The sequence below is a fragment of the Callionymus lyra genome, chromosome 18 (genome assembly GCF_982586985.1).
Source record: "Callionymus lyra chromosome 18, fCalLyr1.hap1.1, whole genome shotgun sequence".
In the NCBI taxonomy this organism is placed as follows: Eukaryota; Metazoa; Chordata; class Actinopteri; order Syngnathiformes; family Callionymidae; genus Callionymus; species Callionymus lyra.
The window spans coordinates 15520485-15532519 of record NC_141835.1 but is presented as its reverse complement, the minus strand read 5'-3'; positions in this window follow the sequence as shown (position 1 = coordinate 15532519).

Here is a 12035-nt window from a genome sequence, read left to right as displayed (position 1 = left end):
CGCTTTGACGAATGAGTGACAGCTTGACACTTCATTCGGCAAGATTAATAGAACGACACAATATTTACGTGGCGGCGACAGCCAATTATCCCACCATCTATCATCCAGATTATCTTTCTGATTGAAAACTACTCGTCCATGTAATCGGAATTATTTGGAATTAGGAGGGAATTTATGGCTCCTTGTGTCACTTTTCCTGGACGCTGTTGAATTTAGAAACCCTGGATACATAAAGAATGTATAGGAGCTGCTGCAGGAACCTTGGACTTGAGTCCAGAAGCATTGATGTGAGATGAACCCACTCAAGTCTGAAACCATGAACGATCACTTCCTGCCTGCTTTTATGTTGCACGTCTATTTCCTGTTTTGACCCTCATTTCCTGAGCTTGATCAGAGGTTGTGCCTAGTTGTCTTTTCAGATCTTTGGATGATACTTGTTTGTCGTTTGGATACTGTGGATTTTTGTTTTTTTGTGCTTTGATGACTTGTTGCAACTTTCCTGAGGATCTTCGTACACGCTTTTTTAATTATTAGCAAGCAAACTAAGTAAAACAAATATATATGAACAACAATTAGTCCCAAAATATACAGTATATTTGTCTCTAAATTTTTAAAACTTCAAAACTTCAAATACAAATAAAAATCTATTAAAATAGTTGTAGGCATATCCAAATCTAAAAAAGTCATAACTGTTATCGAAAAATAGTACCTAAGAAAATCATGTGAAAACAATTTTAAAAAAGGTTCTTAATAAGAAGAAAAAAAAGTTTGATTTAAACAAGTTTCCCATAAAACAAACGACATTTGAAGAAGGAGAAACTATCTAAAAATTAACTTAACCCTTGTGTTACCTCAGCATTAGCCTGAAAACAAATGTGTTTGTGGTATCCCTTGTGTTGTTTCTGGGTCAAGGTGAACAACCTCCCTGGCTTCCATAAATACAAATGCAGTGGTGGAGGTCATTCACCTTGACCTTTGGCCTTTGGGTCATCTTGACCCTGAGGTAACACATAGGATACAACAAACACATTCGTTTTTTTAGGCCTTTGCGTTATCTTGACCCTGAGGTAACACAAGGGATACCTCAAACACATTTGTTTTCGGGCATTTGGGTCATCTTGACCCTGAGGTAACACAAGGGATACCTCAAACAAATTTGTTTTCAGGTATTCGGGTCACCTTGACCGTGAGATAACAAAAGGGTTAAGTGAATGTTAAGTATCATGAAAGTTAGAAAGAGCAAAGTAAAAATAATAATTTGAGTCGCAGATAAAGTTTTTTACATGACAAGAAAAATTCTCAAAATTCAAGAACTTTTCAAAAATTATTTAAAAACATTGTCACAGCTCTCAAAGAAAACACAATCAAAAGTAAAAGCAAGAAAAAAGAGATAAAATAGTGACAATGGGTAAAAACCACAAATAAATGAAATGAATTCACGGAAATAAAAATAGCTTAAATACATTTTTACAAGTTAAGTGACTCAAAACAACATAAGAGAACCAAGCGTAAAACACTGAGAAAATATGGTAAAAATGGTTCTACTCAAAAGTCAACCATCAGAAAAAAGGAAGAATAAAGGATTGAATGAAAAAGAAAAAAAAATGTAAAAGCATCAGATGGAATTTGGAGGCATTGATAGGAAGTAAAAGTTTTAAAACTAAAAATCAAAATCAGATACATTAATTAAATCAAAAGCTGAAAAAAAAAGTTTTAAATAAAAGATAACAAAAAAACAACCCTAGTGTGTTTCCATGGCGATGCCAGCTGATGGTCCAGAAGAACGCTGACGCTGTATTTGAATCAGAATTAAGCGAGTTTGAAGAACGTAATAGGCAGATCTTATCTGCTCTCACTGTTTGCTTTTGTATTGATCTTTGTTTTTCAACCCTCAAAGCAGAACCAACGTCAGTTTACTCCTCCACCTTCGTCCTTCAGCCTCCGCTGATTAATTCCGCAACTCTTCCTCTCTATCTCGCCTCGCCGCACTTTGTATTCTGTTTCCATGCATCACCTTTTCTTTTTTTTTTTTTTACCCAGAGAACTCAATTCATTTGCCTAATCTCTGAGCTCTTAATGTGTCGGAGTGTTCCAAGCTAAACTGCAGATTCTTGTACTTTTAATGAGAATCGGAGGAAAGAGGACGAACCGTAGACACGGAGATGGAGCTGTCAGATGAGCGGCGGCGACGTGGACGGATGGACGGCGGTGAGTTTTGGTCGTGGCCACCCGGACCGTGTGAATAAAGTTCATATTTTAGGACTTCATCCCATGTCGGGAGGGAAGGAACGCGCTCGGATATGCCTTGAAGGAAGCTACATGCTAACGTTAGCATTCACCGACAGACGGATGTGAAGCATCAAAATAAACAGCTGGTTAATACTTTAAGAAACTAACAAATACATATATATTTGATTCACGGTATTGCTCTTGAATGGCATTTAAAAAGATTTACATTTTAAAAAAGGGAATAAAAAAAGTAGTTGCGTGAGCCATACGTGCTGCAAACAGGAAGTTCCTAATTTGACAAGTAAATGACAAAACTGACAGCTCGCCTGCAGTTGATTCAGAACTCTGCAGCGAGAATTCTGACCCGCTCCACTAGAAGAACTCACATTTCTCCGATCCTTAAAACTCTTCACTGGCTTCCAGTTTCTTTCAGGATCAACTTTAAAATTCTGGTTCTTACTTTCAGATCTATTCATGGTCAGGCTCCTCCTTACATCAGTGATCTGATCCAGCCTTACACCCCAGCTTGGGCTCTGAGGTCTGTGGATCAGAATCTACTGACGGTTCAGGACCAGAGGAGAGAAATCCTTCCAGGCTGTTGCTCCTTCAAGAAACATCTTAAGACGTTTTTATTTGTTCAGGCTTTTCCTTGATTTTCTGGAACTCCTGTTGTGTTATCAGTTTTATCTTGACCTTTAAAGTATATATTTTATTGAGTATTGTTTTGATTGTTTAAGCGCTTTGTGACCCTGGTCTGGAAAAGCGCTATATAAATAAAAATTACTTACTTACTTTAACTCATTTGCGTTTTTACCACAAATATGAATAAAACATGGATTTTTTAAATGTCCATATAGAAGAAAATATATTCTTAGAACATCCTGAAAGTCTGAGGGGTCGATGGCTGCTGCAGGACGAATGTTCTCCTGACACGTGAGCTCTCGCGGCGGGTCTTTAGTAACAAAGTTTTAACAATGACGTTTCATCCAGTTAGCCAATTCAGTCACCTCCGTCATCCCTCCTTTTAGAAAACGGTGACAAGTGGCGCTCGTAACGAAGTTTCGGAGTCATCGGCCCGAGTGCGTGCAGACCTGTAAACGGGATTAAGTCGTCCCGATATAGACCCCCCCGGCAGTTATTTTTACTCTCTTGTTAGGAGGATCTTTTTAAAGAAGCCACAACGATCCGCTGACGAGGGACAACAGTGTCTTCTGACGAACGATCCGTCTGAGCTGAAAGTGACCTCGCTGGGAGTCAAAGTCAGGACCGGCGTACGAGTGGAATGCACCTTCTGAAATGTTCCGTAAAGTAATACGATTTTCTGCTTATGTTATTCACCACCTTGAAAACTTACAGCTGAGAAGATAGACGAGCTTATTTAGAAATAGATTTTCATTTATTTTATGTATAAAAATATATCTGAGACTTCCTGCTTTGGTGAAATTCTGCTACTTCCCCTTTGGATGATTCTGCATTCATTAGCTTCCTGTTCACAGTTGCTGTTATGGCAACACTGACCTGCTTCCTGTTAACCGCAAAACTCGACTACTCCAGTCAACATTATTCTTATTCCAGTTTTTGCGATACTTCGCTACTTCTGGTTCATGTGACACTTGCTACAGTTTGCTTCTTCTTCTTCCAGCGATATTTGGCAACTTCCTGTCCAGACTAAACTCAACTACTTCCTGTTTGGTTGAGCTATGGCTACTTGCTTTTCTCTACTATTTATTTTTTTAGACTAATTCCTGTTTTGGACAACACTCAGCAACTTCCTGCTTGGATACTACTCTAAGGCTACTTCCCTGTTTGAATTCTGGTTCATACGATATTTGGCAACTTCCTGTTGAGACAAAACTCAGCTACTTCCTGTTTGGTAAACCTGTTTTGGACAGCACCAAGCAACTTCCTGTTTCAATAATACTCTACCGCTAATTCCTGTTCCTGAAATCTAGTTTTTATATTTGGCTGTTTTTGTTCAGAGAACACTCGGCTACTTTCTGTTTGAATAAACATCCACTTGTTTCATCTCTACTCTTCTTCCCCTCCCTGTGTGAGCAAATTTAGGCTAATTCCTGTTCAGGCGAGCTTGTTTTGCTCAACCAATTTCTGTTTAAGTGACTAATTCATGTTTGGACAACACTCAGCAACTTCCAAATTGGATACTACTCTAAGGCTACTTCCTGTTTGAATTCTGGTTCATGCGGTATTTTGCTACCTCTGTTCAGAGAACACTCGGCTTCCTTCTCTTTGGACAAACATCTACTTCTTTTTGCTTTACTTTTCTTCCACTTCCTGCGTGGGCTACTTTCGGCTACTTCCTGTCCAGACAAAATCAGCTACTTCCTGTTCGAGCAAGCTATGGCTACTTGCTTTTTTCTTCTATTTCCTGTTCAGGCGACTCGTTCCTGTTTGGCCAACACTAATCAACTTTCTGTTTGGATAATACTGCTACTTCCTGTTTGATTCTGGATCGTGCGATATTTGGCTACTTCCTGTTCAGGGAACGCTCGGCTACTTACTGTTTGGTAAAACATCCACTTGTTTCAGCTATACTCTACTTCTACTTCCTGTTTGGACAGAAACCTACTTGTTTCAGCTATACTATACTTCTACTTCCTGTTTGGACAAACATCTGCTTGTTTCGGCTTTACTCTACTTCCTGTTTCGACAAACATCCACTTGTTTTGGCTATACCCTACTTCTACTTCCTGTTTGGACAAACATCTGCTTGTTTCGGCTTTACTCTACTTCCTGTTTCGACAAACATCCACTTGTTTTGGCTATACCCTACTTCTACTTCCTGTTTGGACAAACATCTGCTTGTTTCGGCTTTACTCTACTTCCTGTTTCGACAAACATCCACTTGTTTTGGCTATACCCTACTTCTACTTCCTGTTTGGACAGAAACCTACTTGTTTCAGATATACTATACTTCTACTTCCTGTTTGGACAGACATCTACTTGTTTCCGCTTTACTCTACTTCTAATTCCTGTTTGGACAGAGATCGACTTGTTTCAGCTATACTCTACTTCTACTTCCTGTTTGGACAAACATCCACTTGTTTTAGCTATACTCTACTTCTACTTCCTGTTTGGACTAACATCCACTTGTTTCAGCTATACTATACTTCTACTTCCTATTTGGACAAACATCCACTTGTTTTAGCTATACTCTACTTCTACTTCCTGTTTGGACAGTATCCACTTGTTACGGCTTTACTCTACTTCTACTTCCTGTTTGGACAAACATCACTTGTTACGGCTATACTTTACAGTTTCCAAAATTTCCAAAAAACAAATTCTTCACAACCATCCCAAAATAAAGGCACCTTTTATGCAGTTGAAAATGTTTATATTTTGCGAGTAATTCTTGTATATAACAATTAAACAAATGTAAACATTTATGAATGTTATCAAGATTTAAATCATATATTTATGAAATAAAGTAGTTACAAAAGAGGTCTTTGATGTTTATTTATGCGCATAATTGACGTACAATTATATATTCATTGTCTAATATTTTACCTTAAATACGCTGTAGAACTTTTTCCTTAATCTTTTTTTCCCCTCATCATCATTTTATTAATAATTTTCCCCCTGCAATCTGAGCTCTTTCTTCAGCTGATTGTGACTTCAGGACCCCAACAGTTCATCCAGTGGCCCCTTCAAAGCGCCTCTGATGACATCAGGGACCGCCATGATTACCCGCCAGCATGTAAGAAGAGATATCATCATTATCTGGCCACGGCGGCGGCTCTTACATTGTTAAAACAATTTGCAGCTCGCTAATGTAGCCTGTCAGCGCGCCGCGCCGCTCTGGTTAAGTTTTCGCCGGGCGCCCGGGGAATCACGGCGGATACCAGGCTCATTTCCTCATCAAACACTGGAGCAGTGATTCGGAATATTTATGAGGCTCCCAATTTAAGTTAAACATTTAACAGGAGTGAAGAAAACCATTAAGAGGAGGAGGCAGAAAAGGGTTAACGTCCCTGCGGGCGGCGGCTAAAAATTAAACACGAGGATGAAGGCGAGGAATGAAAGTAGCCGCTGTGACATTCCAGGCTCGCTGCTGATACAGTAGATGTGGTTTGTGTCGAGGCGTGTTTACACTGTGAGTCGAATCCTGATCAGGAATATATTTACATATCAGAACTTGATCCAGCAGAGGAACTTCAGCAGAGTTTCTCTCTGCGTAGGAAGCACTTGAAATTATCATCTGGTGTCTGGTTGGTTCTGAATGTTACCTCACAGGTGCTTTGACCCGGGTCATCATTGATATCCGTCTTCTGATTGGTTGATCAGTTCACACCTGATCTAATTTGACAAAGGAAACAAACATGTCTATGTTAAAGAAGCAACAATGAAAAGCTTCAGCTTGGTAGAACAGAAATTAAAGAAAAAATTAAGGAATAAACTAAGGGTAATTGTAAAAAAAATGTTGGGTAGAAGAAAGGAAAGGAAGATGACTATACAAAATACAAAAACAGATGTGGTCAAATGAGAAACACAAGAAGAATCGAAGGCAAGAAACGGTTACATTTAAGGTTGAGATCTGGACACACAGGATTTTAAATGAAGAAGCAAATATCAGGAAATTGTGAAAAGCCAGAAACAATAGAACATGTAATTAATTGAATGTCCAAAATACAGAGAAGAGAGATTAATTGAAGGAAGTTGAAGATAAATTTGGATCTAAAATATTTATTAATAGTAAAGTTACAATTTGGTAAGTAATGGTTATTTGTAAAGTGCCTTTCTAGACCAGGGTCAGGAGAAGTTAATTATAAGAAAATATAGAAATTGGTAAGTATAATAAAATGTATATAATTAAATATATGACAATATAATTTATCATTTATTTTTTATTCATTTCTAAGTTTAATTATTAGAAAAAACTAGACTCCATACCAGTAGGTGGCAGTAATGCACTTGTACGATGTTTGCTAACCTTCACTTAACAAGAAGAAGAAGAAGAATACTTTTAAGTTGAATTTCTATCCACATGTTTAAGATGAAATCTTAGCACCCAGAAAACAAAAATATAACTGTCTGCCCCAAAATCTGTTCCGTACATTGGTAGCAAAATTAGAAATTAGCAGTAGCGGCTAATAAGTTAGCCGATGCTAACATCAAACAAGTGGCCATGAGTGACATCTGTGGTGAGTTTGGAGTTTTATCTTTCTTAATCCATGTTTGTAATGACCTCACTAATCAAGAGACATCTTGAGGCTCTAATCTGAGTCTCTCCTGGATGACTGAGCTAAAACTACGTAGTAGGTTTTCTTCATTTAGTTTAAATTCCTTCCTCAGATCATCATCTTTCCTCTGTAGTGACGTCTTGTTTTGTGTTTTGGTCAATTGTTGGTGTTGTTGTCCTTCCATGCGTCGCACTGCTGCGGTCAGAGGTCACGTGTAACAAGACGCCGCATTGACCACATTGGTAATCAATGTCTTCTCTCTGGTTCTCGCCCTCGTCTCCGCTCGCTTGGGTTTCAAACTAGATCGGCGGGTGCTCGTCGGTACCACCGATCCCGGTCTGTCCCGTGGACTCCACCAGAAATAACATTCACAGATCATTCTCTGAGCGCTTAAATTTCCTCATCACTTTCTCTCCACTGAAATCAGGAGTGATGCATTCAGGTGCTTTTAGGAAATTGTATGATTGACAGCCAACATTTTTTGACAAATATCTTAAAATGATGTGATGAGCGATGAGCAGAGGATGAAGTCAGGCGATGGGCGAAACATTTTACGGTAACCAACTAACTAAACTGGCCCACTAGAGGTCATTTTTTGTTGATACTGGGATGCTAAGATTGTTTGATCTAAATTTGTATGTACTTCCTGCTTGGGTAAAACTTGGCTACTTCCCTTTGTTTAGGGTTTTTAAGGTACATTTTGTTTGTTTTTGTGCAGTTTAACTGTGTTTTTTAGCCACTTTTTGTCAGATTTACTGTTTTTATGTTAGACAAATCTGTTTCATCTAAACTATATGATCAAAGCTATATAACTAATTACATTTGTTGTGATGATATTTATTCCTTAACTTTTGCTCCTGTCAACACCAACATTGTCCAATTTGATTTAATATTTTCTTAAGCTTTGTGGATTTTTGTGTGGTTTAACTGTGAATTTGTGTCTGATTTATTTTTTTAATTCTTCCATTTAAACTATAATATAAAAGCCATATGTATGATGAAATTCAAACTAACTATCTTTATTAGTTTAATCATCTGTCATTGTACAAAGATGGAGTTCATTGCTGGACACACACTTTCTTTCCTTGGTATAGGGATTATATTGTGGATTTCGGCTTTTTTTGTCTAGTTAAATGTTTTTTTTTTTTATGAATCTGTTACATTTAATCCTGGGGTCACCAACCTTTCCAAAACTGCGAGACACATCGAGGTCACTGTGTCCTGTAGAAATTCAGTTTCTTACAAACGATAACAATGATGATGAAATTATGTTGAAATTAAGTTCAGTTCATCAATCTTAAAATGAATTGTTCAGTTCATAGTTCATAATCCCACTACGTCTAGTTCACACTGGTCGAAAATATGAACTAAATCATAAACAATTGTTCAATGAACTAGTTCAGGCGCAACATTGATTTATTATTATTGATGATATTTGATATTCCACTAATACCTTCAATGTATTATAATGCTTGAATAAATACCATTGTGGCAACAAGAAAGGAAACACAAAATCAAACATTAAGTTAAGATAAGAAAAATATATTTTTCACTGGCCCATGGGCTACGTCTTGGTGGTGACCCCTGATCTAATGTGTACAATATAACATATATAACTGTACAAAGATGGAGACTCTTTAATTACACTCTCCATCCCTGCTCGACCTAAGATGTGTTTGTGTGTGTGTGTGTGTGTGTGTGTGTGTGTGTGACGCCCGGTGAGATGGGCAGAGAGCCAGAGCAGCCGAAGGCTGTGATTGGTCGAGTTGTCTCTGGGTGTGTGGGAGGAGGAGGGGGGAGAAAAGGGTGAGTGAGGTGCAGCTAAAATGGGAGTGAAGGTATCGATCCTGCTGCTGCGAGAGAACGACGGCGGCTATTTTTACAGAAAGCGTGGACTCGCCGCCGCCCGGACCTTCTGCTGGAGCAGGAAGACCGAGGGACACACGGGTCACGTCCAGTCATTGGCTCGGTCGACAAAAGAGCGTCGGCGGGTCCTCGGCTCACAACAAGTCATCGGGAAAATAAATCGAATTAAGACAGTGTTATCAAAGCAACTGAACTCTGGGGAAAGCTCCGGTTGGACTTCATCACAGACTCATTCTCACTCAGCGACTCTTCTTTGCATAAAGTAATTGCTGTCAGGGACGGAGCCGACGCCAGAACCGAGGGCCAGATTAGCGAAAGGGAAAAAAGGGCCCGACTCGCACTCGCATCCCGGGGCCGCGGAACCAGCGGTTGACAGTGATGAATATTGGCCAAAAGTTGGTATTCCACATGATGATTCGACCTAATGAGAATTGATGAATGTGCGAGCGAGGGGCCGTGGGGGGGGAGGGGCTCATTAGAGATCGGTCATGCTAAGTCGAGCGGCTTTAAGGCGAGCGTTGAGATCTACAGCTGCTGCTGATCGTCTCTGCACATCAACAACCGATGTCTCAGCTTCTTCTTAGAGAATCACTGACTCGCGTCTATTGAATCGACTGGGTGGTCATGATGCTGAGAAATCCTACATCTCTTTCTTTCTTGATGATGGTAGGAGGGCCTCACCTAGATGTGTAGGACTTGGTGAGTCAGTTGAAATTATACTGACGTTCACCCTCCTTATCCTTATCAGTTAAAGGGACTCTCTCGGATCTGTGGGATTCAGCTCTCTGTGAGTCAGAAACATTTGTGATTCAGCACCCAGGCATGTGGCATTAATCAATTCAATTATTCTTACATTCTGTTTCCTACCTTTAGTTGGAGGGACTCACTCAGATCTGTGGGATTCAGCTCTCTGTGAGTCAGAAACATTTGTGGTCCCACACACTATGGACCCAGGAATGTGGCATTCACAGATTCAATTATACTGACGTTCTGCCTCTTCTAATATTAGTTAAAGGGACTCTCTCGGATCTGTGGGACTCAGTTCTCTGTGAGTCAGAAACCGTTGTGGTCCAGAAACGTAGGACTCACCCAGACATGTGGCATTATTCAATTATTCTGATGTTCTGCCCTATACTAGTAAGAGGGACTCACTCAGATCTGTTGGATTCAGCTCTCTGTGAGTCAGAAACATTTGTTTTTTCAGCACCCAGGCATGTGGCGTTATTCAATTATTCTGCTGTTCTTTCACCTATACTAGTAAGAGGGACTCACTCAGATCTGTTGGATTCAGCTCTCTGTGAGTCAGAAACATTTGTTTTTTCAGCACCCAGGCATGTGGCGTTATTCAATTATTCTGCTGTTCTTTCACCTATACTAGTAAGAGGGACTCACTCAGATATGTGGGACTCAGCTCTCTGTGAAACATCTGTGGTCCCACAAACTATGGACTCGCCCAGTCATGTGGCATTCATAGATTAAATTATCCTGACGTTCTGCCGCTTCTAATATTAGTTAAAGGGACTCTCTTGGATCTGTGGGATTCAGCTCTCTGTGAGTCAGAAACATTTGTGGTCCAGCAACACAAGACTCACCAAGACATGTGGCTTTATTCTGATGTTCTGCAACCTCATTGTAGTGAGAGGAACTCACTCGGATATGTGGGATTCAGCTCTCTGCCTTGAAATATGTGAGGAACTTGAGACTCACCCAGGCATTTAGAATGATCATTTTCAGCTACTCGGAGCGAGTCTAAGATTATTTTATTTGTGTCAAAATGGAGTCAAACCGATGCGTATGATTAATTTCCATCATTTGGAAAAACTCTGACCAACAACTTAAAACCAAGCGACACACATATAAGTGTAAAATTTGCAGGTAACTCAAACGTGTCAAAAGAGCAGGAACAACTTGTTGAGCAGCAACCTAAATGAAAAAGAATCATCAACTTGAGTCTTTGTGTCTGGTTGATGTCAAGATCCAGGTTGTTTTAGGTGCTTCCATGTGAGCTAACTTACTGTGAATATGCTGTTCACACATGCATAGGGCGGCGGCAGCGGCACGTCCCCACTGTCGCCCCGTCAGCCCAGATAACACGGACAGAACCGTCGGTCTAGCAGATGGCAACGGGAGCTTTGAAAAGTCACGGCCCTGAACGAGCCCGAGGCGGCCCCGCAAGGCCGGCGCACGAGGAAAGAAAAAAAAAAAAAAAAAACTCAACATGTGGCCCAGCCCAGCAAGGACACGAGGTGGATAATAGTTAATAGTCCACCAGGTCATTTAGCATCATGCGCGTAGTTAATGGAGTGCAACCAGAAGGCCGATCAGGCGGTTTCAACTTTTAGATAAAAACGCTAAAGAACTCTTCCGGCCGTTTCAACTGCATCTTGGACAAACATTGAGCAATCCGTCAGGTGGTTCTTGGGGGGTTAATGAGCACGTGAATGGAAAAAGGTTTTATTTCCGTCATGTGACACAATGCCTCACTTGATCAGCTTCTTCTTCTGATACCAAAATATTTGCTCACTTGCATTAAAGTAGACCTTGATTCCATTTCTTAACACCTTAGTATTACAGCCTTAGGAGAGACTATTTCAGGGCTTTAGAAACCAACTATTCACTGAAGGTTTCAGGGATTGCCAAAACAAATCCTCATGAATCCATGAACCTTACCGTCGTCTTCCTGTTTTATAGAAATCCAACACTGTTCATCCAACACCTTGACCGTTCCAGGTGGTCCAGTTT